The 24408-nt window shown below is 42.9% G+C and overlaps 1 protein-coding gene across 1 annotated transcript in view; it reads left to right on the forward strand.

Annotated features, from left to right (window-relative positions):
• Positions 1-24408, forward strand: part of GADL1 (glutamate decarboxylase like 1) — a 168704-nt gene that overhangs the window by 124567 nt on the left and 19729 nt on the right. The window lies entirely within an intron of this gene.

Genomic DNA, 24408 nt, shown 5'->3' on the forward strand with positions numbered 1-24408 from the left:
CCTCGAATGTCTTCTTCGTGCCTTTCTGTTTGCCCCTTTCCAAATTGCCGTCTACACTCTTATCATAATAAACTTTCTAAAAGACAACTCTGATCGTCACGTCGCTCCTTCGTGCTTTCTTTGTTCCGGAGGGAGAGGGTCCATAATCATTCGGGGACCGCGGTGATCTAGTCTGTTTCAGCCTCCTTGCACGGTCCCCGGCTCATCCTCCTCATGTACCCTGCTCTCCAGCCAACCAGACCACCTGCTCCTGTGTTCACTTGGGAAGCCAGCCTGTATCACCGTCGCTAAGCACATGGGCTCAGCACTCGAAAGCTCAGGTTCAAACCTGGCTTCGTCATTCTTTGCGTGTACCTTCTGGTAGAGGACATTGCCACCCCATGCCTCAGTTTCCTCATCTATAAAATCACACTGATAATGATAGGTTATGGCTTTGCGTAGATTAAATGAGATAGTGCATGCAAGCCATTTTCACCGAGCTGAGTAGGACCGGCTACCTCATTTGCAGAGCCCAGTGCAAAATGAAAATATGAGCCCCCCCCCGACTTTTTTTTTTTCCAGAAATTGTCAAGAATTTCAAGACCGTGACACTGGGGAATTAAACGAAGTATGAGGCCCTTCTCTAGTCTGGGGTACCAGGTGACTGCACGGGCCACAGAGCTTTGAAGCCAGCCCCAGTCCACAGTATTTGATGACGGCAGGGAATGTTAGCATTCTGACCGCCTTGTGTTTTCTCAAGCTGCTCCCTCTGTCCCTGGTGTCTTGTTCTTATGCCCTCCCGCCTCTCCACCCCCCACCCCCCGCCCCGTGGCTTACTTTATGTGCAGTCTCCTCCCTGAAGCCCCCGAGATACACACTTGTTTCCCCTTTTTTTTTTTTTAATTTTTTTTTTCATGTTTATTTATTTTTGAGACAGGGAGAGACAGAGCATGAACAGGGGAGGGGCAGAGAGAGAGGGAGACACAGAATCCGAAGCAGGCTCCAGGCTCTGAGCCATCAGCCCAGAGCCCGACGCGGGGCTGGAACTCATGGACCGTGAGATCATGACCTGAGCCGAAGTCGGAGGCTCAACCGACTGAGCCACCCAGGGGCCCCTTGTTTCCTCCTTTGAGAGACTGTGGCTATGATCTAGTCTTGTGTAGGCCACTTGTAGCCTTCAGCCTGGTACACGGGGAAATTTTGTGCATGACTCCCTCTTAAGATCAGGCTGTCGGCCCCCCAGCTGGCACTGGAAGCGTTTCCTGGCACTCGAGTGTAAGTACCCTTCCCAAACACGCGGACGATGCTTGGCTATACTATCTCGGCAGTTACTCTCCGATAGAAACCTTTTCGGCGGTTGGAGGTGGTGGTGGTAAGCTTGGGAAGAGAGGAGCAGGCCATGAGAAGTTACCCGCAGGGGGAAATGGCTGATGAACTTTAACATGGGGATGAGGCATCAAAACCTTCCATCAGGGGCGCCGCCTGGGCGGCTCAGGCAGTTAAACGTCTGACGTCCGCTCAGGTCATGATCTCACGGTTTGTGGCTTCAAACCCAGCTCGGAGCCTGGAGCCTGCTTCAGGTTCTGTGTCTCCCTCTGTCTCTCTGCCCCTCCCCGCCTCGCTCTCCGTCGGTCTGTGTCTCTGTGTCTCTCTCAAAAATAAAAATAAAACATTAAAAAAAAAAGAAACCCTCTGTTATCAACTAAGATTTCCTCATTTGTTTTTAATTTTTAAAAACAAATTTAATGTTTACTTAAGGCCTGGCAAGTAGAGAGCCCGGTGCAAAATAACAACGATAAGCCTCTTATTCCAAAATTATCAAGAATTCTAACGTGGTGACAGCACAATATGAAACCAAGCATGAGGCTCTTCTAAGCACAGGGCCCCGTACAGCTGTGTAGGTTGCACACCCATCAAGCCAGCTCTGGTACCGTACTGAGTGTTAATAACGGGGGTGATTGTTTATATTCTTATTGCTTTGCATTTTTCTCACATGGCTACTATCACAGGGGGAGATGCACAATAAATGTTTGCTGAATGAACGGATCAGTGAATAAAGGCATGGACTAACGTGTCACCCTTTGGAGTGACTTATTTCTATGCTTACAGCGGTTTGCTAGAGACATAGTTATTCTCACCTTCTTTGCCCATCGGTGAGCCCCTAGAGGATTTTAAAACATCAACTGCGTTTCCAGAGACTGTGATTGGGCTTTGTCTGGAGTCATGTCCTGGGAGCATCTTTCTTACTTGGCTTCTGATGCGCAGGAGGGACTGAGAGCCCTCAGATCTATGAATGATCCGTGTGGGGTTTTCTCAGCACAAAGGCATCGTGTCTTGATAAGGAAGACATTGCAGGGAGCGAGGAGCATTCTAGGGGAGATGAACATTTTAGTCGGTCTTCTCATTTTGTCTGGAAGTCAGCTTCTCTGGCTCCGCGGAAGTCGACAGAGTTGGTGCTGAGAGTTGCTGTCTAGTTGTGTCCTGCCGGCCAAGTCGTCATCCGTTCAGAATGCAGAGAAAGATTTTTGAGGTCCGCATTTATAGGTCTGACTTCCGATGGCGAAGCCTCTCTCGACTTCAGGTCCGACTTTTCCGACTGTCTATCTTGGCATCATGCTCTGCTTCTGATGGAAGTGTCTTCCTGTCTAGGATGTCTTAGAAAGGATAGCACCCCACTCTTTCGGGGGCTGGGATGGTTCCAATGCCGGAGGTACAGTAGCAGATCTTGCTTTCATCAATTGTACCATCACCTGCCTAACTCTGAATGGAGATGGTCTTTCCGTCTGCCCCCTGGGGGAGCCGATTGCCAGGTGGTACTAAGGTGGGCCAGAATATTGTAGCTGGAGAATTGGGTCCTAACCATGTCTGCTGCGGACGTCAGCCATGCGGGACTGTAAGACGACAATCAGGGAGTCAGAATTCTCATTTGAATCTGCTCATTCATTCAAAAATGGGTATTGAGCACCTACTCGGAGCCCAGCCCTCATCTGGGGGCTTAGACTGCCCGCTTCTTTTTAGTTCAGTCCTTTCTGGAATTAACATGCTGATCAAGGGGTGTAGGAAAAGGATAATTAGAGACTGAGGGTTTCGTGAAGGATAACAGGACAGATTAAAAAATGATTAAAACAGAAATGCTCCTCAGTTTGTACAAGAGCAAACTCAGCTTGGACTTTAGCTCCTAATTCTGTGGTCCTGCGGTTTTATTTTTCTTACACTCATACATTGTGAGTGTAAGCTAACAGAAATGTTGCAAAAGTGAGTTATGATTTCTGTTATAGTCTAAACACCGGAATCTATCAGACCATGTCTTGGAAACTAGCTTCTGCTGTGTATCTTCTTACAGTTTGAACAGAGAAAATGCCTTGCATCTAAAAATCTCATCTATAACTCTATTAAGACATTTTTTTCCTCCCCCTTCATATCCTTAGTTATTATGTAAGAGAACTAAATTTTGAAAATTTCTTTAAGTAGTTTATTTTTTATTTTTGGATATGAAGCTTAACTTTAAAATGGCTTTACTAATTACTTTATTAAAGATAAATATGAACATATTAAATATAAATGTACATGCATATGTTAAATAGAAATTTACATCTTTGTAAAATACTTATTATATTAAAATTGTCTATGCTGTTATCATAAAAGTAATATTGAATAAAATATTTTATTGCCTGATATCTTCATTCAGGGGTTTAAAATTAACTTAATAGGAATACCCTATTAAATTTGGGTTCTTTTTATAACAAAAAAAAAATGGAAAGATACTTTCTTTTGTATTACTGAACTTTTTTATGAAGCTATATTTTCCAAATACAGATAGCCACATTCTACATCATTTCAAAAAAGGTATTTTCTGATACCTGCACTTTTCTTCATTTTATAGGTATATTAACTTTGTCACATAATTTAAGAATTTCTTGTCAAAAGCTGATTAAAGATTATACATATATATATATATATATATATATATATATGATTCATATATATAAGATACCACACAAACACACAGACATATAAACAAACATACACACACATATCTAATTTGTGTATGTTCTTAAAATTTTTTTTTAATGTTTATTTATTTTTGAGAGAGAGACAGAGAGCGAGTGGGGTAGGGGCAGAGAGAGAGGGAGACACAGAATCCAAAGCAGGCTCCAGGCTCTGAGCCGTCAGCCCAGAGCCCGACACGGAGCTCAAACCCACGAACTGTGTGATCATGACCTGAGCCGAAGCAAGACGCTTAACCGACTGAGCCACCCAGACGCCCCTATATGTGTATGTTTTTTTAATGTAAGTCAGGGGATGGAAAGGACTCCGGGATGCTTCGTGTATTTTTTTTTTATGTAATGGCAATTCAGAAAAATCACATGAAAACTTTGGATATTGCTTTCCAAAGGAGCCTTGTATTGAAGTACTGGGTAGAAAAAGGAGCAATTTTTTTTTTTTTATCTTAAATATATTTAAATCACAGGAAAAAAAAAACCAGCTGGAACTGGTACGTTGTATTTTTTCCCTCTATTTAAACAATCAGCCAGTCAGCTTTTTTTTAACACAATCAGCCAGCTTTTTTTTTTTATTTAACTGAACTATAGTTGGCACACATTACGTTCGTCTCAGGTGTAGGACATAGTGATTGCACCACTCTGTGTTAGAGTGCTATGCCATTTCTATTTCTCCCCCACCTAAACCCTTACCGAGTCCCTCAATCTTTGTATAGCACACTATGAGTATAACTACCATATGTCACCACACAACACTCTTACAATACTATTGACTGTATTCCCTATGCTGTAACTTTCATCCCTGTACCTCCCGATCCCCCTCCCCATTTTGACCAGCCTCCACCCCCTCCTCTCTGGCAATCGCTAGTTTGTTCCCTGTAATCCTTGGTCCCTTCCTGCCTTTTGGTTTTTTGTTTTGTTTTTTAGATTCCACACAGAAGTCAAATCATGTGGTATTTGTCTTTTCTCAGTCTGACTTATTTCACTTACTATAATGCCCCCTACATCCATGTCATAGACTCTTAAGTCTAAAGTTCTCTCTCGTCTAGCAAAAGAGCGGACGCAGGATTAAAGCGAGAGATGGCTAATGTCTGGGAAAAGACAAGAGCCCCGAGTAAGGGTCCTTGCCCCGTTTTTATTAGGATCAGAAGGCTTACAAATATGGCGATGGACGTGCACAAAGGGACAATGAATCTGTGAACATTAACTTGTGGACGTGAGGGAAAGGGGGTCTTGAGGATATTTGTGGATAGCGGTGTGGGTTAATACAAAACAAAATCCCCGGGCAATGGGGAGTTGGGAGGAAGGTTGTTTACAGAGGAAGGTTGTTTACAGAGGCAGCACCTCTGTTGATCTCAGCCTCAGGGATAAATCTGGGGAAATAACCTCAGGATTGACAAGGCACCTTTTCTTTTGTTAATCATCTCCGCTCTGGGCTGCTTTGCCTGCAGCTCAGTGGTCCATAGTCCAATTCACCAATTTACCTAAACTGGCCCTATCCTCCTGTGAAAGCAGCTTTTCTGCCATAGGACTAAATTGGGGTGCTTCCATCCTGAACATCTAATCTTGTTAATTTCACATACCTATGTATTGGGCACCTTTGCGCTGTTTCTATTTCAGGCCTTTGCCTCTCCCTCTCTATTCTGGGGGCCCTGCACCCCCCTATTCTTGCAATGCCAATCTGGTTTACCCAAACTCAGGTGTGAGCATTTATGACTTTGTATCTCTTTATGCCTTGTCAACTCATTGGCGTAAGTCCAGGGGATTCCTAAACTTAGCCCTCACACATCCATCCATGTTGTCGCAAATGGCGAGATCTCATTTTTTTCACAGCTGAGTAATATACCCTCCTACACATATACCACATCTTCTTTATCCATGCATCTGTTGATGGATGCTTAGGTTGCTTCCGTAACTTGGCTATTGTAAATAATGCAATTAACAAAGGGGTGCATTTATCTTTTCCAGTTAGTGTTTTTGTATTCTTTGGGTATTCCTGGATCATATGTATTTCTATTTTTAATGTTTTGAGGAACCTCCATCCTGTCTTCCACAGTGGCTGCCCCACTTTGCATTCCCCCCAACACTGTGTGAGGATTTCTTTTTTACCACATCCTCGCCAGTACTAATTATTTCTTACAAAAGCTATTTTAAGTGTATGTCCTCACTTCTCTGTTCTTACCTAGATGACTGCTCCAACATCTCAGAACTATCTGCTTGCTTCTAGCATTGCCTGTACATCTCACCCTGCCCATTACCACTTGAGGGCCATATACACAGCCCATGGATCATTTTGCTCCACTGGGTAAAGAGCTTCCCATTACCTTCTCTATAAAATGCGGGCCCCTAAGCAGGACAGTCAAGATACTTGGTGACACAGCTGTGCCTCCTTCTGCACCCACACCAGACCCCTAAGAGTGCTGTGCTCAGTCTCATCTGCCTCTTTTGTACCTTAGTTCCAGATGCTCTCTTTTCGTAGAATCTCATTCTTCCCACGGCCCCACCTTCCCCGGTATTACGTATGTATATATCTCTGGTGTATGTATGTCCATATATAAAAATTTTATATTACATATAATATAAAATACAACAATTGGTGTGCTATCCAGTTTAAATACTGCCTTAAAAACATTAACCTTAGTTTTGACCCCAATTGGTGTGTGAGGGAGGGTGCTATCTTATGGGTATAGTATAGAGTAACTGTTCCTGTATGGTTTTTCAGCTTAATGCTCATGCAGTAAAGTCATTTTCCCTCTGCCCGTTCTCCCACACCCCATACGTATTTCTGAAAATCTCCTTCCAATCCCCATCATTATGGTCTGCTAAGTATTGGTATTTTGAAATAAATAAAGTTTGGTCTTGACTCCAAGATTTTTTTGGGTAAAGAACTAGGGGCAACTAGTTAGGAAGAAAGTCAGGAAGAGGGCTTAACCAATTTCCATTTGCACAAAAGACTTGAATAGCTTAGGAGCTAAAATATACCATGCAGTAAAAATAAACATATAAAACCCCAGACTCTGCAGTTAATGGAATGTGAAACTGTGTGTGCGCGAATGACACTCAGTGCCTGGAAGAAACCGTAGCCACTTACTTTGTCAATAAACTCCACATACGCTCCGTAAACAAGTCGTCACTCATTCCTAGAATTTGCCAAATAAATCTTCTCTGAGTCCATTTTACCCCAGCAACTTGGTAAGGGGCCCTGATAGTTTCTAGCTACCTTCTTCCTGGAGGCTGTGCTTAGAATTCTCATTGCTAACCATGATACGGCATTTCTCAGTAATGTACAAGGGGATGGAAATTCAGCCAGATATGAAGGAAACCTGAAATTTTATTAAATGAGTAAATATGGCAGATGCTGCGAGACTTACACCCAGGGTCTCCTCAGAGGTCCTTCGTTTAATGCCTGGATAAAAACTGGTAGTGTGATACTCTCTTGAAATGAAAAAGAAATCTAGTTGCAAAAATTTTATGGGCTCTGTTCTGCTTGGTAAATTTTAATCCTTGTTTGGCCAATCTGAGTTGATACTACTTACATTTTTTTCTTAGTCATTTGGTTTTTGAATGGGACAGCACAGGATGGGACCGCCTTTAATTTTGATAATCAGAGTGGGAATGGCTGCAGTTTTCCTATGTGCTTTCTCCCCCACCAGAACCCTCACCGAGTCCCTCAGTCTTTGTACAGATGAGGCTACACCACCTGTCTGTCACCGCTCTGCTCCTAATTCAAGAAAAATGCATATGATAAAAATTCTGAAATTAGAGAACACATTCAGGGCCAAGTCACGTCACCAAAGTCACTCTTTGCTTTACAAAATTATTCCCAATCTTACACCTTTACCTGAGAGGCTCCATGGATCTAAATAACTCCCTTTGAGTGCGTATCAAAGCCGCATATATCTTACCGGCAAGGTATTTGGAGTGTGCTTCGGTGAGAGATAGATAACTATTTAAGCCCGAGGTTTTTTGTGGATGGATGGCCAGGAGACAGATGGTCAAGAAAAGAGAGGGGAAAGAGCAGAGTAAGTTAGAAGAAGTTGCTGCCCGTGGTTTGGGGAATAGCACGTGAGAGGTATTTGGGGAATGCCCACTGGACACAGCCGGCGGGCAGCTAGAACTCCGTGGCTATGACCCAAGGAAACCTTCACGACTGGGGATAGAGTGTGAGAGTTTTCCACAGGGAGTGATACAGGTCCCTGAAAATGATACTGAAAAGACAGAAGAGGACTTAATGTTAAGAGAAGCAACATTTTGAGTAGTATCTATTGATAGCACACAAGGAGAGTGAGGGTGGTAAAGTACAGTGAGAAAGTAGCTAGAGCCCTAGTAATGTATATTGTTCCGGAAATGAAGGAGGAGAGGCTTGAGAAGGGTGTTAGAGGAAGGGGATGTGTTCCAGGGAGGAATTAAACTTCATGCAAGATGCACTTTCTTTTTCTAGTGTATCCAATCGTCTTTGAAAGGGAGAATTTCCTTTTTGCCTTCCCAGGAACGTGACTTATCGCTACGAAAATACTGTGTAACAAATAATCACAGACCTTACTGATATAAAACAGTAGGCATTTCACGCATCTACAGATCAGCGGGGACAGGGGGAGATGTTAGGTGGCTAATTTCGGCTCTCTTCAGCTGGGGCCGGCTCCGCTCCAGGAGTCTCTTATTCTCTTCCTTGCATCAGTGGATTATCTGGGGGCATGTCCTTAGAGCAATGACAGAGGCCCAAGAGCGCAAGCCCAACTTCACAAGAACAATTTCAGGAGTCTCTGTCGCATCACGTCTGCTAGCGTAGGGTTGACCAAGTCACATAACTGAACACAATATTAAAAATGGTGGAGACTATACTGCACCTCAGTGTAAATCCGTATCAAACCATATGGCCAAAATCAGTCTCAATGGGTCAGGGAAATATGTTACTCCTATGGAAGTGAGGAGGTAAGAATAAATATTTCTTTCTTTCAAATTTTATTTAAATTCAAATCAGTTGACATTCAGTGTAATAATGGTTTCAGGACTAGACTTTAGTGATTCATCACTTACATATAGCACCCAGTGCTCCTCCCAACTAGTGCCCTCCTAAATGCCCATCACCCATTTAGCCCATCCCCCATCCAACGCCCCTCCAGCAACCCTCAGTTCGTTCTCTGTATTTAAGAGTCTCTTATGGTTTGCCTCCCTCTCTGTTTTTATCTTAGTTTTCCTTCCCTTCCCCTATGTTCATCTGTTGTGTTTCTTAAATTCCACTGATGAGTCAAGTCTTAAGATATTATGAGTAAATATTTCTGAAGAGTTACCTCATCTATCACAAACATGGATGGTTACTTTGAATTTAGCAATTTAGACATAATTTAACAAGAGATAGAATATGGAAGAATAAAATGCAGTGATAATTCAAAATCAGTCTTTTGCCCTGCCACAGTGTTGTTGTGGGAACCTGCCTCAGTTCAATTCAGCACATATTTCGCAAAGCACTATGGGAAAAATCAAAGATGAAAATGACATCACATCTTCTTTCAGGCAGCTTTCAATTGGAAGAAGAGAGAAACCTGTCTAAAAATTGCTGTAATGAAAAGTCAAGTGTAACAAGAATTACGGGCAGAGCAAAGTACTTTGGGTACAGAAAGAAGGGCAGGAAGAATTCCTCTTCTAAGTGATTGCTTAGGGGTCAAGTGCATGTCATAGAATATACTCTGGCTAATTTAACAAGAGAAGAATTTCTAGAGAATCAAAGACGTAATCACTGGAGGGCTAAAAAAGACACATGTTCAAAGCCATGCCCCAGAGCCAGGCTGCCTCGGGTGCTGCTGCCCCTGCCCCTGTCTGAAGTAGCCTGCTGAACTGTGACTCTGCCACGAGAGATGCCCCACACTGGAACCAGCTGCCTGTACTGTGATCTGCCCCACAAAAACGGATCCATGTCACTAGACCGCTTCTCCCACTGAAATCATGGCTCATACAGGTGCACCTGATGGGCTAACTCTCAGTCACACCAGACACCTTAGCTGCAAGGGGGCCTTGGGAATGCATCAGCCTCTGCAGTATAGGAGGGGACTTTATTTGGAAGGGTTGTATTGATGCTGAGTCCCTGCTGTCTTCTACAGGAAGCGTAGGGAAGACTCCATCGAGAGGCAGGCATCTGTGCTGGTTCTTAGAAAGTGCTGCCTTAGGGCAAGGATGGCCTAGGATTCTACTTATGAAAGTGCTTTACAATTTGTACAGCGTCAAAGCATCAAAATGAATAAATAAAAACTTAAAAAACAATTGGAAAGCAGCAAATCTAAAGAAGACTTGCTTTGTTGACATGCAATGCAGTCCTCCTGAATGGGGTCATCGTGGAGATCTTTTTTTTCTCAGTAATGAGAGTCTGTGAGTAGTTTCAACTCTCTCCCTCTGCCAAATCGGTGTGTTACTCGAAGGGGCTGTATTTATTATTTCGTAACATGTTTTGAGCATTTACTGTATTCCCTTACAGTGTGCTAAGCCCAGTACGTACATAATTGTATTTAGTTCTATGAAGCAGATTCTATTATTCCCCTCAGAGAGGGTCAGTTAGTTGCCCAACATCTCATGTTAATTAGCTAGTCAGTTAGTTAGTGGCAGAACCGGTCTGATCCTTTAGAATCTTTAGCCTTTAGTTCTTAAGGCCAGGCATTGTGGTTCTCCGTGAAGGGAAGGAAGGGGGCGGGATGAAAGGAAAAGCATAGGTAACAACGGAGAGCTGACAAAAACAGAGCTGGGAGAGGCTTCAAAGAGTGGCCAGGAGAAACATCAGCAGCCTAGGAGGGGCTGTGCAGGGAGGGGGACCAAGCCCTGCCAAGGAAAGGAACTGAGAAAGGTGAGACATTTGGTCCATGTAACTGCATGTGTGACAACACTTGGCAGATTGTGACCTGGTGTACAAGCAGTAGCTTCAAAAGCCAAGCATGTGGGAGGGGGCCAAATTTTAGGGTTCAGATGGTTCTTGGGTATCATCCAGGCCTCGTCTTGCTCTTGGCTCTGCCAGTAGGTAGCTATAACTGGCTGTTGGGACAAGTTACTGTGTCCCAGCCTCATGGGTAGAATGGATTTAATAACACCTGACGCATGGAATTGTTGACAAGACAACTCTGAGACTGTGAATAAACACTAGGATGCACAGTATGGAAAAACACGCTCAGTAAATGATAGTGCAGCATTGTTGATGGGCACTCGGCCTTCCCATCTTAAGCTCAGATGCTATTTCTTATTTTTTGCTGTACTGCTGACAGTTTGGATAAATTTGCTGCTGGTGTATTCCGTTAATAGGACGAAAGAAGGAAGTCTGGGCACCCAGAAGGTATACTGTAAACAGAGAACCCTTGAAGCGAGGGTGGCAATATATTTCCACAAGTTGTAGCATTCCTTCAAGTTCTCCTGTTGTGACTCTGATCTACTGGTCATGAGAAATATTTGGATGATTGGATTTCTAGGACATCATCCTGTGCTTATGCACACTCCGTGGAGGGGGTAAGCCCTGACAGAGAAACAAAATGCAAACAACAAAGCGGAAATAAAGGGAAACGTTAACGCATGAGCCTATAATTATCCTCAGAATATTCAGTAACGGTGTAACATTCATCCTGGTTGTACGTGGCAGGCGCTCTGTGAGCAGAGACTACATGGTCACAGAAGGCATTGATGGGTTACGCTTTCATTTCTTCTACAATTATCTTTCTACGCTCTGTGCAATTTCTCCTGAGCATTTATGGTTTTTATAGACTTCTGGTGATCTAGCCTCTGATCTATTCCCTTTTCCACTTTTGCTAACTAATCCCTTCCTGCTTTCCTGCATCAGCTGATTTTTAAATGTCAGGTTGGGTAGGTTGATTTCAGAAGCTATATTTAAAAAGAGACCTGCCTGCATATTCGGCTCTTTATTGGGGCAGCATACTTAAAGAGGGATTGGATGGGATCCGGGAAGCCATTTCTGTCTTTCTTTTTGGATCACGTCTTGGAAGCAGACACACAGCCGTTCACACTGTGTTCTGTGATTGAAGGGCAGTCTTTTTGCTGAGAGCAGAAGCTTTCAGCCTTCATTCTGAGGTCAGCTAGGAACTGTGGCTCCCACCACCCTGGAGATGCTGAAGGAAGCTGAAGGGAAAAGCTGAAAGATAAAATTGTCATTGATTTCCAAGACCTCATACAGCCTGCCTATGTTAGCTTTTCTTTCTGGACATTTCCCCAGGGACTCTTAATTGGAGGCTACAATGCTGTGTCAGTTAGCTATTGCTACGTTACACACCAGCCCCCAAACCCAGTGGTTGAAAATATTCATTTTTTTTTATCACTCCTCATGAACCTACAGATGATCTAGATGGTTCTGCTGGTCCTGGCTGAGCTCAGGGTTATACCTACAGTGAGCTTCGGGTCAGGTAGTCAGCTCTGCTGCTCATGGTTGTGTTTGCTGCCATAGGCTGGGTTGGATAACCGAGCCACATTCTGCATGGTGTTCAGTCCTCCACCAGGCTATTCTGGGCTCATTCTCCTGGCAGTGGTAGGGGTTCCAAGACAGCAAACAGGAATTTGAAAGACTACTTGAGGCCTTGCCTTGGAACTAGCCCACCATCCCTTCTGCTGTTTCTTATAAACCAGAGCAAATCGCAAGACCAGCCAGATCAGAGAGGAGGCATCGTAGATGAATAGACGCAGGACAGGAGGGACTTCAAAGTCCATTAAAGACTGGTAGAGGTACAGAGAATTAGTGTTATGTTTGCAAGCATTCTACAAAGACACTTTTCTATCTAGCATACTTCACAGAGTGTTTTAAGGCTTGACAAGTGTTTCCACATCCACAGTCTCACCCGATTTGCCTATGAATCCTTCCTATAAAGTCAAGTTTATTCTTATGACCGTCCCCATTTTAAGAAAATGGAGGCTCTGATCAGCTAATTAGGTAGCTAACTAGGTAGAGGTTGCTTAAATTTACTTTTTATTATCACCAAGCTCCATATTGTTTTCGTGGGCTACAGAAAGATGACTATGTCAGAGGATGAGGTGACAAGCGTCCAGCTTCGGCTCAGGTCATGATCTCACGCTTCAAGAGTTGAGGCCCCAAGTCGGGCTCTGTGCTGACAGCTGGGAGCCTGGAGCCTGCTGTGTCTCCCTCTCTTTCTGCCCCTCCCCCTCTCATGCTCTGTCTCTCAAAAATAAACAAACAAACAAAAAAGTTGTACTCTGTGAAAAATTGTAAATTGTTTATAGCGGTGATCTTCTTCCAAGGGCTGGATTGGAACTGTCTTCTTTTACTGTTGCTATTTAATAACGAGAAGAAACACCCAGATTCTTTAACAAACCAGGCTGGTGGTTTCAGCATGGAACATCTCTGTGTACTGCTTTCAAGTCAGTAAATAATTATTATCTCCTATTATGTACAGGACAAATCTAGTTGGGCTATAATTTACAGTAAGGTAAGGGCTAGTCCTTGGTATAAATATGAATCCTCAAGTTATCCGGCTAGGTCAAACGGTATTCTTCCTGCAGGGAATCCTTTTCAGAGATGCTGTAATGTTAAAGGGGTTCCCATTTTGTCTGCTTTCTCTTGGTTTCTTGATATTTGACCATCTTATTAGCTGCGGAAAAAAAAAAATTAATTCTTTCCAAGCATGCGAGAGACTTTTTTTTTTTTTAGGAAAAAATATAGAAAGAAAAGAAAAAGAACCCAGTGCCCCCCCCACAGTGTTGCTCCTTCATAGCAGAGCTAAGATTCATTTTTAGAAAAACATGCTGGTAATTACATCTTCTACATTTGCCAGTTTATCTCTGTTAAACACAGTAAACATCTCACTGCTTAATTTGCTCTGTCAACCACGGCTTTTCAAAAAACTAGAGCTCTCAGGCAGTTGAGATTTTATGTCTGCAGTATAACTTCACAGGCAGGTTTTTTTTTTTTCTCCCTAATTTTGTATTCTTGGCTCATTTACAGTCAAATATCTTCCACTCCATGAAGCTTAAATATTTAGCCATTGAGGTAATACACTCTTTATCATCTGTCAGCTTAGCTGTAGAATCTGGACTTCATGTTCTTGACATTCCCAGGCTCCTGTAGAATCAAAAAGTTTGTCATTGGCATTCCTATGGAGTTATCCTTTTCCATATCCCTCTAGGATTTAGGCTTTATTATGCTTCTCATTGTGGCTGAATCTACTCTCAAAGTACAGTCACAACACCCTCTATTTTCTTTCCTGAAGGGGTCTGTCAGATGATATGATTTGATAACTTGTATTTCATTAGTTGGACAAACTTATCGTTTGTTCCCCAAAAGGCCAGCATGTAGGGCCCTCTTTACATATCTTGATAAAAACAAATGGTGGACTTTGTGCCCATGGCACTATACTGAAATTGTCACCCAGGGAGGAAGCAAACATAGACAGAGTCCTACTTTAAAGGCAAACCCGTATACCTTCTTTTCTCTTTTTATTGAGAGGATCTTTACTTCTCTGAAGTCTGCATATCAACCTGATGGCTCATCACAGGAACCTCTGTGTCGATAATTGAGTTTATGACTTGAAGATAGAAGGTATAGAACAAAACTGGCGATGCAGCTGTCCCTCAGTCCCCCTGGAGAAATCCTGTGGGTGGCCATGACTTTTAGTGCGCTCTAAACGGAATAATAATGTCATTTTATTTTATTATTATTATTTTTTTAAATGTTTTTATTTATTTTTGAGACAGAGAGAGACAGAGCATGAGCAGGGGAGGGTCAGAGAGAGAGGGAGACACAGAATCTGAAGCAGGCTCCAGGCTCTGAGCTGTCAGCACAGAGCCTGACGCGGGGCTTGAACTCATGGACTGTGAGATCATGACCTGAGCTGAAGTCGGACACTCAACCAACTGAGCCACCCAGGCGCCCCTAATGTCATTTTAAATAATTGCTTCCTCTTCTCTAATTAGTCAAGGTTCTGGTTACGTTTTTCACAGGGCCCACTAAAATTAGGTGCTGAGTGAGGCACCTCATAAGTGGATTAAAGTGTATAAGGAAACTTCCATTTGATGAATTAGCTAAAGCCTTTACAGGTTTAATTGTTAAGAAGCAAATGAGTGGGAGTTTCTATTTGGGCTACTAGATTCACATTGGTTTCCTCATAACATTACCCAAATGTCAGCCGGGGCCTTTTGTAAGCCTCATCCCACAGGTAAATATAGGGTTAGGAGGGTGCATTTAAGTATTGTCAAGGAAAAGGACTAACATGTTGTCCTTTAAGGTCTGTTGGTCTTTGGTTGTTCTGTTGGACAAGCTCAGTGGTGGTGGGTGGGCAAAAGGGTCTCCCATTAGTCACCCTTCTATAAGAAACCATCCTTTCTTGAAAGCAGTAGTTTGGTTTCTTTGCAAAAATGACGACCTGAGAGAGGATTACATTTTCTTTTCCCTTAAAATTAAAATTAAGAAAGTTTAAAAATAAACACTAAGCAACCCCCCGCCCCATGACCAAGATAAATATGCAAAATACTGTATGCAAACCTGTCACTGGTGTTTTTAAAGATGCATTTGGAACTAGGAAGGCTGCTTTTGAGGAAGGACTTCCGAATTGAAGGAATAAATGCCAGGGAAAGAAAGGCTGTTGTGTATAGAGCACGTAATGTAAATTGGGCTGTCTCCACTCACACGGTGTGAAGGCAATTTTCTTCTGCTTGCATGCAGTCATGGGTGGGGTCTTTCGAATGCGGTTAATATTCCACAAGGTAACTTAGCAGATTGATATCACAGAGGCAGCAAATCGCTGTCTCACCAGTAGGATGAAATAGTGAATTTGTTGTTGGCAGTTGTTTGTAAAGGGAAGTTGGTTTAAGATGCCTATTGTACTTTACTTTAGAATCTAAATGTACCTAAAATTTAATGCTTAATTAATATGTACTGATAATGAAGTGTTCTTAACTGATTGAGGTTGTTGAGAATGAAGATTCTTAGTTTTCAACTGAGTTCAAGTTCAGTTCAAAGTAGTAGTTCCCAGTTTGTCATCACCCAGTTACACTGGTTTGACTTCCATCGACTTTTGTGAGCGGTTACTTTTTTGATACATTAGGAAATAATTATCCCATTAAAAGTTAAATAGAACAAACACTGGTATCCAAAGAGTTGGATCATTTTAAGATATCGTAGAGGACGAAAAATGATTTTCCTTCTACCTTTCTAGGTTCTTGGCTGAGACACCCTTACAATAAAGGCATTAACAGGACTAAAACAAGCAGAAGTTTGGTAACATGTATACCTCCTGTATATATGAGAGAGACCCAGGGAAACTGAGTAACTCCCTGCAATGGCCCAAGCCATCACTTTACATTTTTTTTTTTAACGTTTATTTATTTTTGAGACAGAGAGAGACAGAGCATGAATGGGGGAGGGTCAGAGAGAGGGAGACACAGAATCTGAAACAGGCTCCAGGCTCTGAGCTGTCAGCACAGAGCCCCATGCGGGGCTCGAACTCACGGACCGCGAGATCATGACCTGAGCCGAAGTCGGCCACTTAACCGACTGAGCCACCCGGGCGCCCCATCAAGCCATCACTTTAAATACCATCTTGAGCTAAAGATCAAAGGTGTTTGGGAGGCAGGGAGACCAGTTTTGGGAGGTTATCAGGAAAAGCACAGTAAACAAGGGTAAGGTTGTTATACAGATTTAAGTCCTTGCTTTGCTATTGATAAGAGTTCTAGAGATTTAGAATCACCTTTCTTTTCCTGCTAAAGAGAGGGAGACATCCTTACAAATGGAGATTTCCCTTTAAGCTGTAAAACATCATTTAGGGGCAGAGAGAGAGACACACACACACAGAATCCAAAGCAGGCTCCAGGCTCTGAGCTGTCAGCAGAGACCCTGACGCTGGGCTCAAAGTCACTAGCCGTGAGATCATGACCCGAGCCAAAGTAGGACACTTAACCAACTGAGCCACCCAGGTGCCCCAACAAAAGGTAACTTCTAAAGCCTACTGGTTTTCCTATGTCTGCTGTTTTTTGGTTTTGATTTTTAAAAAATAATCAGCCTGAACTAACTCCTATGCTAAAAGAGGCATATTTTGGGGTGGCAAATTCTACCCCCCTTCATAATTGACATCTTTTAAGCACTAACAAACCAATCTTTGGATTCCAACACTCTCTAGAAGCCCCAGGTGAATTGAGAGATGGGGGAAGTTTCTTCTAGAACAATCCATGCTGCCCTTTCACTTCGGTCGTCTTGCTGTGGCGTTTGCTCCACAGATCACTTTCCTGCAGCTGTCAGATGTTTAAGGGGAAGAGGTTGAGAGAGAGAGGACAGGGAAGGAGTCACTTAGGACTCCTCCAGGCTGGGTTTCTGAGTGGTTCTGGTGATTTAAGAAGCAAATAGTGTCCCATGTCCTCCTCATCTCCAGGGCTACGGTAAATTTATGTTAGCTATTGTAACCATTGGGTGCAGGGCATCGTGTAAAAGCTGAGGTTGGCTGGGACACAGATTTCACTGTTGTTCCCGTCATCTTTCACCACAAATTTCCACACCTCCATGTAGAGTGCTCCACTTAAATGGATTTTGTGCTTAAACTGCAGCTTGTGACTGTCAGCCAGGCACAGGTAGGCCCTATAGTGTCTGAAATGAAAGAAACTGAGGCTTTGTCTCATGCCAGCCTGGGCTAGTACTCAGTTTGTGAATCTGCCTCCATTGAATTTTAAAAGCAGGAAAAAAGCCATTGGTAATAACCCCGAAATTACCTGAGAAAGCCTGGTGAGCAGCGCCACATCGGGGTGGCATCTTTGCTCAAGCTTCTCAGTGAAGTACTCAGTCAGGTCCCTTTTTGTGTGTCGAGTGAGAAACCACAACCGCGCTTTAATGAAATGGGTTTCAGCAGCCGGGCTGGGCGGCCTTTGGAAAGCCTTCTGCCTGCTGGGTTTAATTTCAGAATCTCGGCCTATCTTATTCTGACGGCCATCCGTAAGCCTCCCTTTTTTTCTCTTTTCATCCTTGGCCTCATTACCCTTTGCCATTCACTTGTTGGAAAGACAGGGGAACAAAATTGGTTGGGGATAGAGTGGAAAGCTGGATTTAGCCTTGCCACTTAATCCTACTCCAGCCTTTGACAAAAAAAAAAAAAAAAAAGCCTGTGAAAGGCTTCCATACATAGGGCTTTCCTCTAAAAGTATGAGCTGTGAAATGGTAAGACCATTGGGGGGCGCCAGTGCAACAGAAATCTAATTGAGTTTCTCAGTCCATCTGTCTGTGTCTATGGGACACCAGGGGAGTAAAAATAGACAGGGGAGGGGCAGAAGATAATCCCTCAAATCATCTGTCTTTAAGTTTTCCTATTAGCCTATAATACTGCCATTCAAAATCTGGAGGGCTTTTTTTTTTTTTTTTCTCTCTGTTCTGCTTGGTTTATTCGGTTTGCCAAAGAAAGAGCTTTTTACTTCTTTGTCTACCAAACACACATCCTTTTACATCTGTATCTTGTATTGGAGATGATGTCCTGTGTCTTCCAGAAACATGTAAAATATATAATGTGCTGTTTATTGTAGACCCTAGCAGGTCCTGATGCGTGCTGAAAATTAAAAGGAAAAAATGAGCTTCTAAGTCAGGCAAATGAATTGGCACTTATTTTGAGTCCACTGAAGAGAAATTAGTTTGAAGAAGATTCTAACTTAAATCAAGCAATAAGAAACCACAGAACAAATTGCAAATATGCATGTGTACATATTGTGTGTGTGTGTGTGTGTGTGTGTGTGTGTGCACGCGCGTTGTTACTATTGGCAGTAGTTGTAGCAGTTGTGGCCGGTGATTGGCATCAGGGGGAAAGGGATGGAGAGGTGGGAATTTTTATCCTTAGGCTTTTGCATCATTTGGAAGCAAATTGGGAGCTTCTCAATGGCCACTGTGACCTCTCACGCAGCATCACCTTTGGAATGTCGCTTGGGTATCTCAGTGGGCCTGGCCTTCTGGAGGCCCGAGCAGAGGGGGACAGGAGGCCCGAGCAGAGGGAGGCCAGGGCGTGCTGGTAATGCTTGTGCTCCTCCATCCACTTACACAGCATTTACGACCTAGACCATCGGTATGTGTCTGGTGACCAGAGAACGTATTCGTATTGCCTAACTCAGGACACTTTTGAAAGCGAAGTGGGTGCTATTAATAATTATACCAGAAAAAAAAAAAGACATACATAAAATCAGCACTCCTCTGAGCAAATTGGCGTCCCTAGTTATGTGCTCTGTTTTCTTGTAATTTTAACTCCTTCTTTCCCGTTCGTGAAAGCATGTCAGAGCAGGAGTCAGAGGGATGTTATATGCGGATAATCTGAAATGCTCTTAACTTGCTTTGAAGGAGAAGGAGGAAGAGGAGGATTCCTGTCCTTTACCCTGATAAATAATAGGTTGCCTACATACCACACAGCTGATTGAGTGCCAACAATCAATCTGGACTCCTGTCAAAAGGACGAAGAAATCTCCTACCCAAAGCCTTTTTCTCCATCATCCCTGATTGCTGGCGATAAAACACTCTGACTTAACTCTCCATCACAGTTTGTCCTTCAGTTATGGTATTTAGCCCATTTTGCTTCATGTGATAGTCATTTTCATGTTTTCCGACCCCTCCCTGAGAGGGAATATGTTTTTTTAGCCATTCACTATAAGAGTCCCTCAGCGGCTTGTCTGCGTGAGGAGCTGACCTAGACCCAGTGACAAAGGGTGGGCTGTGCCATTGTCCTAAACCACTGAGGAGGGGGATCCCTCACTCCCCATTCTGCCTGCCCGCAGGTGCTTTTCGGGTATTGTCATGCAGATCGAGAATTTGTTGCCCGCTCAAAATCTTCCCTTCCTATTAGTTTCGGGGGCCACAAATAAATATAAGGGAAGCACAGTTGAAATGGTCAAAAACTGCTCTGTTCTCTAAGTTCAAAGTAAGTCCAATTGGCTGAAAGTGTTGGCTTCTAGAAGAAATGTTCCCAGAGTCACCTGTTGCCCAAAATAAGCACGGGTTAGTTGGTGCATGGCTGGATTAAGATCATAGCTATTTAGCCATCTGTCAAACAGTGGAAGACCTGGAAGGGGAAAGTGAGAGAGCCATCCAGCATTCTGGACAGTCTTCTCTTCTTCTGATTAGAGAGAGAAGTCCAAGATTCTGAGGGAAGGTCCATATCTTCCCAGTGGCCTCTCATGGAGGCTTGGAGACCTCTCGGAGGCTTTATTTCTTCACCTAAAAAGGAGAAGCCAACAACATGAGCAACGTGAATACAACATTTGTTTCCATCGAGAGTAGCTAGAATCAGTTACTCCTAGAAACTGATGTCCCCCTGGCGATCTGACCATGTAACTTCAGAGCAACTGCTAGAAATGAGAGAGCAAGCTTCCCGTCATGAATGGGAAACGAGGGTTTTTTTTTTTAAGACAGAATAGATGAATGAAGAATCGTTAGTCACTACTGATAGTTATAATGAAAGTATCACACTATTGAGCTCGGGAGGTTTGTTGTTGTTTTGCTTTATTTCTCCTCCCCCACCCCCATGGGAAGCTTAGAAGCAGTGACATAACATTTATTCAATGCCAAGAGCATGGCTTTATAGAGAAGAATTCAAAATATAATAGCTGAATTATATTCAGCTCTCTTCCCCGGTTAAAAATTCTAGCTGCCAATTTTAGTTATTGAACAATGTTACATTTATTGAGTGCTTTTTGTGTGCAGTGCACTGTGAAATAGGTACTGTTAGTACTGATTTTCTGGCGATAAAAGCTGTTGAGTTCTAGAAAAAAGACTTAATATTTTTGATAGCTAAAGCCTCTACATATATACTGTTTAACTGAAAAACACTGCAGGTGATAGATGCATGTTTGAAAATCTGGTGCCCTGGCATCATTCTTTCCAAACCCTTTGGGGCCATTCCCAGATGCTGACTTTCTGGCAGAAGTAGGCTATTGATTGAACTGACTCCATGAGGCATTTCTTAGGCTCTTACCTTGGTCAATGGGAAAGTGCTAAGAGAGGAAACTATCCATTGTATCTCAAGAGGCAGGTGGGATAATCAGTCGAATCTGGTCTTTGCCGCAGTCACCGGTCATTCTGTTTTGCTTTTGCCCTAACTTAAAAAAAAAATCACACCATTGTTCATTTCAGAACCACTTAAAATAGTCCGGCAGAAAGTATTTAATCAATGGAAACATAATTTGGCTTGGGATTTTTCTTTCTGTGTTCATGCACTTCCTCAAATCCTTCACTAGATGGTGTCCCAAATCAACCCATAGTCTAGACACCATTGCTTTGGTCCTGGAAGAAGGGGAAAAACACAAAGCTCTCTGCGACTGACCTAACTCCCTTCCTCTGCCTTCAAGAATGATTGGACCTTTCCCCACTATCTGATAAGTGGTTAGGTCTGCGTACTGTTGAACTTCTGCTGGTACGGACCTGTCAATGTGTTGGGGGTGACTCTGACTAGAAGCATTTTCTGTGGCCCCGGAGATCTAGCTGGTGCTGTGAATGAGGAACAAACTCATTTTAACTCCCTGAAGACAGTTCAAACCACAGGCCCCAATCCTGACAGGAACTGAAATCCAGATTTGATGAGTGGGTGGACAGTTGAGTAATGAAGAGAAAATACAGACTATGGTAGACCAGTGGAAACGTATAATCCTCGTGCCCTCCTATGTAAATCTTTGGTCCATGTTCCCTCAGATATGGCTATGACTAGAGTCTTCCTTTCAAAGGAAATGATAAATTACTGTTGTTTTTTTAAAAAAATAACAAGACATTTGATTCACAAAAGATATTGGGGTCTATGTTTCAAAAAGAAACTGGATTTGAGGATTCTGTAAAAACTGTCCAATAAGCTGTATGTATAGATATGAATCCATCCTTCTCCAGAATTATTGTGTTTATTATTTTTTTAATTTAGTTATTTAAATTCAACTTAGTTAACACACAGTATAATATTGGTTTCAGGAGTAGAACCCAGTGATTCATCACTTACATAGAACACCCAGCGCTCATCCCAACAAGTGGCCTTCTTAATGCCCATCGCCCATTTAGCTCATCTCCCACCCACCTCCCCTCTAGCAACCCTCAGTTTGTTTTCTGTATTTAAGAATCTCCTATGGTTTGCCTCCCTTTCTGTTTCTATCTTATTACTGTGTTTAGTTTCAGACTCACTTAGTTCCACAGTTCTCTCCCTCCCCTTCTTCTCCTTGCTTGATTATTCAGATAGCAAAACATGCCATCATTTTGACAGCTATATAGGCAGTTGATTCATTATTGTCAGTAGTCAAGGAGACTGAATTTTTTCATAATACGTTTTGAGGTCTGAGCCAGCTCTGTGAGAAAAAAAGAACTTTTAGACAGCCCAGTAGGTTGGATGCTGAAATCCCTGGGAGGGAACAATGGCTGGGTTCCACTTGTGATCATTTGGTTGTCAACATAAACAGAGCAGAGCCCGCGTCTGACTGGTCTTATGATATGCTTTATGTGGAAGGCTTGGCGCAGGCCTACGGTAATGAATATCACCTGAGGGGCAAAGAGAAAAATGGCGGAACCTGAAAGGCGCCATGTTTTAGAGACATCCGTATATAGTTGCTGTAATGTTACACGGTGCAAAAAGGCCTGTGAGGATGAAGGATGGAAAATTCCTGACCTGAATTGCTTTCTTTCACAGAGGGATTTTTCAGTATACTTCTGCCCTTTACATTTTTATTTTATTTTATTTTATTTTATTTTATTTTATTTTATTTTATTTTTTATTTTATATTTTATTTTATTTTTTATTTTATTTTATTTTATTTTACTTTATTTTATTTTATTCTTTTAGAGAGAGAGAGAGAGAGAGAGAGAGAGAAAGAGAGAGAGAGAGCAGGAGAGGGGCAGAGAGAGAGGAAGAGTGAGAATCTCAAGCAGGCTCCACACTGTCAGCACAAAGCCCCACATGGGGCCCAAACCCACGAACCATGAGATCATGACCTGAGCTGAAATCAAGAGTCGGACACTTAACCGACTGAGCCACCCAGGTGCCCACTTCTGCCCTTTAAACACTCAAACACACTGTTTCAGTTTTGCTCCCCTGCATTGATTTCCCTCAGAAACACTAAAATACCACACTGATTTTGTAGAAAAGGATTTTTGTACCTGTGATAGATCTGGCTCATTTTTTCAAATATGCCGATGGTGATTTTTATGGACGATTATATGGATGACAGGTTTTTTTTGTTTCGTATCCCCAAATTATACTTGAGTTTTATTTATTGATGTTCCTCAGTGTGAGATGACCAATGACACAGGATTAGATACTGTTGTTGTCTGAGAGAAAAGTACAAAGTAGGAAGAGAAAGAAGCTTCTCCGAGGGAGTGATAGCCCACCCTTCAGCTCATTGCCCAATGAGATATGGCCCTGGTGTCATTTTCTGTGCCTCGATTTAAATACTGAGAGTGGTGGGGCGCCTGGGTGGCTCAGTCGGTTAAGTGGCCGACTTCGGCTCAGGTCACGATCTCACAGTCCGTGAGTTCGAGCCCCGCGTCGGGCTCTGTGCTGACCGCTCAGAGCCTGGAGCCTGTTTCAGATTCTGTGTCTCCCTCTCTCTCTGACCCTCCCCCGTTCATGCTCTGTCTCTCTCTGTCTCAAAAATAAATAAACGTTAAAAAAATTTAAAAAAATAAATAAATTAAATAAATAAATAAATAAATAAATAAATAAATAAATAAATACTGAGAGTGGTGACTATTTGCATTTCTCATGATCTCTCTGTTCCTTTACTTGGCTTTACATGAAAATCATAGGGAAATTTTGGTAAAAATCAGTTTTCCAGGCTCAATTGCTTTTCTTATTTTTAAACTTAAAAACTTTTTTATTTTTAAAAAAAATTTAATGTTTATTTTTGAGAGTGAGAGAGAGCATGAGCGGGGGAGGGGCAGACACACACACACACACACACACACACACACACACACACACAATCTGAAGCTGGCTCCAGGCTCTGAGCTGTCAGTACAGAGCCCCATGCGGGGCTCAAACTCACAAACTGCAAGATCACAACCTGAGGCGAAGTCGAATGCTCAAACGATTGAGCCACTCAGGCGCCCCTAAACTTTAAAAAAATTGAATTTAGTTTTGTTTTAGAGAGAGAAAACGTGCATGCAAGAGAGGGTGAGCGGGTCGAAGGGCAGAGGGGGAGGGAGAGAAAGAGAGAATCTTATGCAAGTTCCACGCTCAGCATGGAGCCCAACTTGGGGCTCGATCCCATGACCCTGGGATCATCACCTGAGCCAAAATCAGGAGTCTGCTGCTCAACTGACTGAACCACCCAGGTGCCCTCCAGGCTTAATTTCTTAAAGAATGGAGGTTTACTAGATATACAGAGAGTGGTACCCTAAAATCTGTACTTTTAACAAGCACCTCCAGATGATTCTGAGGCAATTTTTGCATGTTCTAGTCACACGAGGCAGGGTGATTTAGGCCCTGGTGCAAAGGCTACTGTCTCCACCCACCAC

Source organism: Lynx canadensis, chromosome C2, assembly GCF_007474595.2.
Source record: "Lynx canadensis isolate LIC74 chromosome C2, mLynCan4.pri.v2, whole genome shotgun sequence".
NCBI lineage: Eukaryota > Metazoa > Chordata > Mammalia > Carnivora > Felidae > Lynx > Lynx canadensis.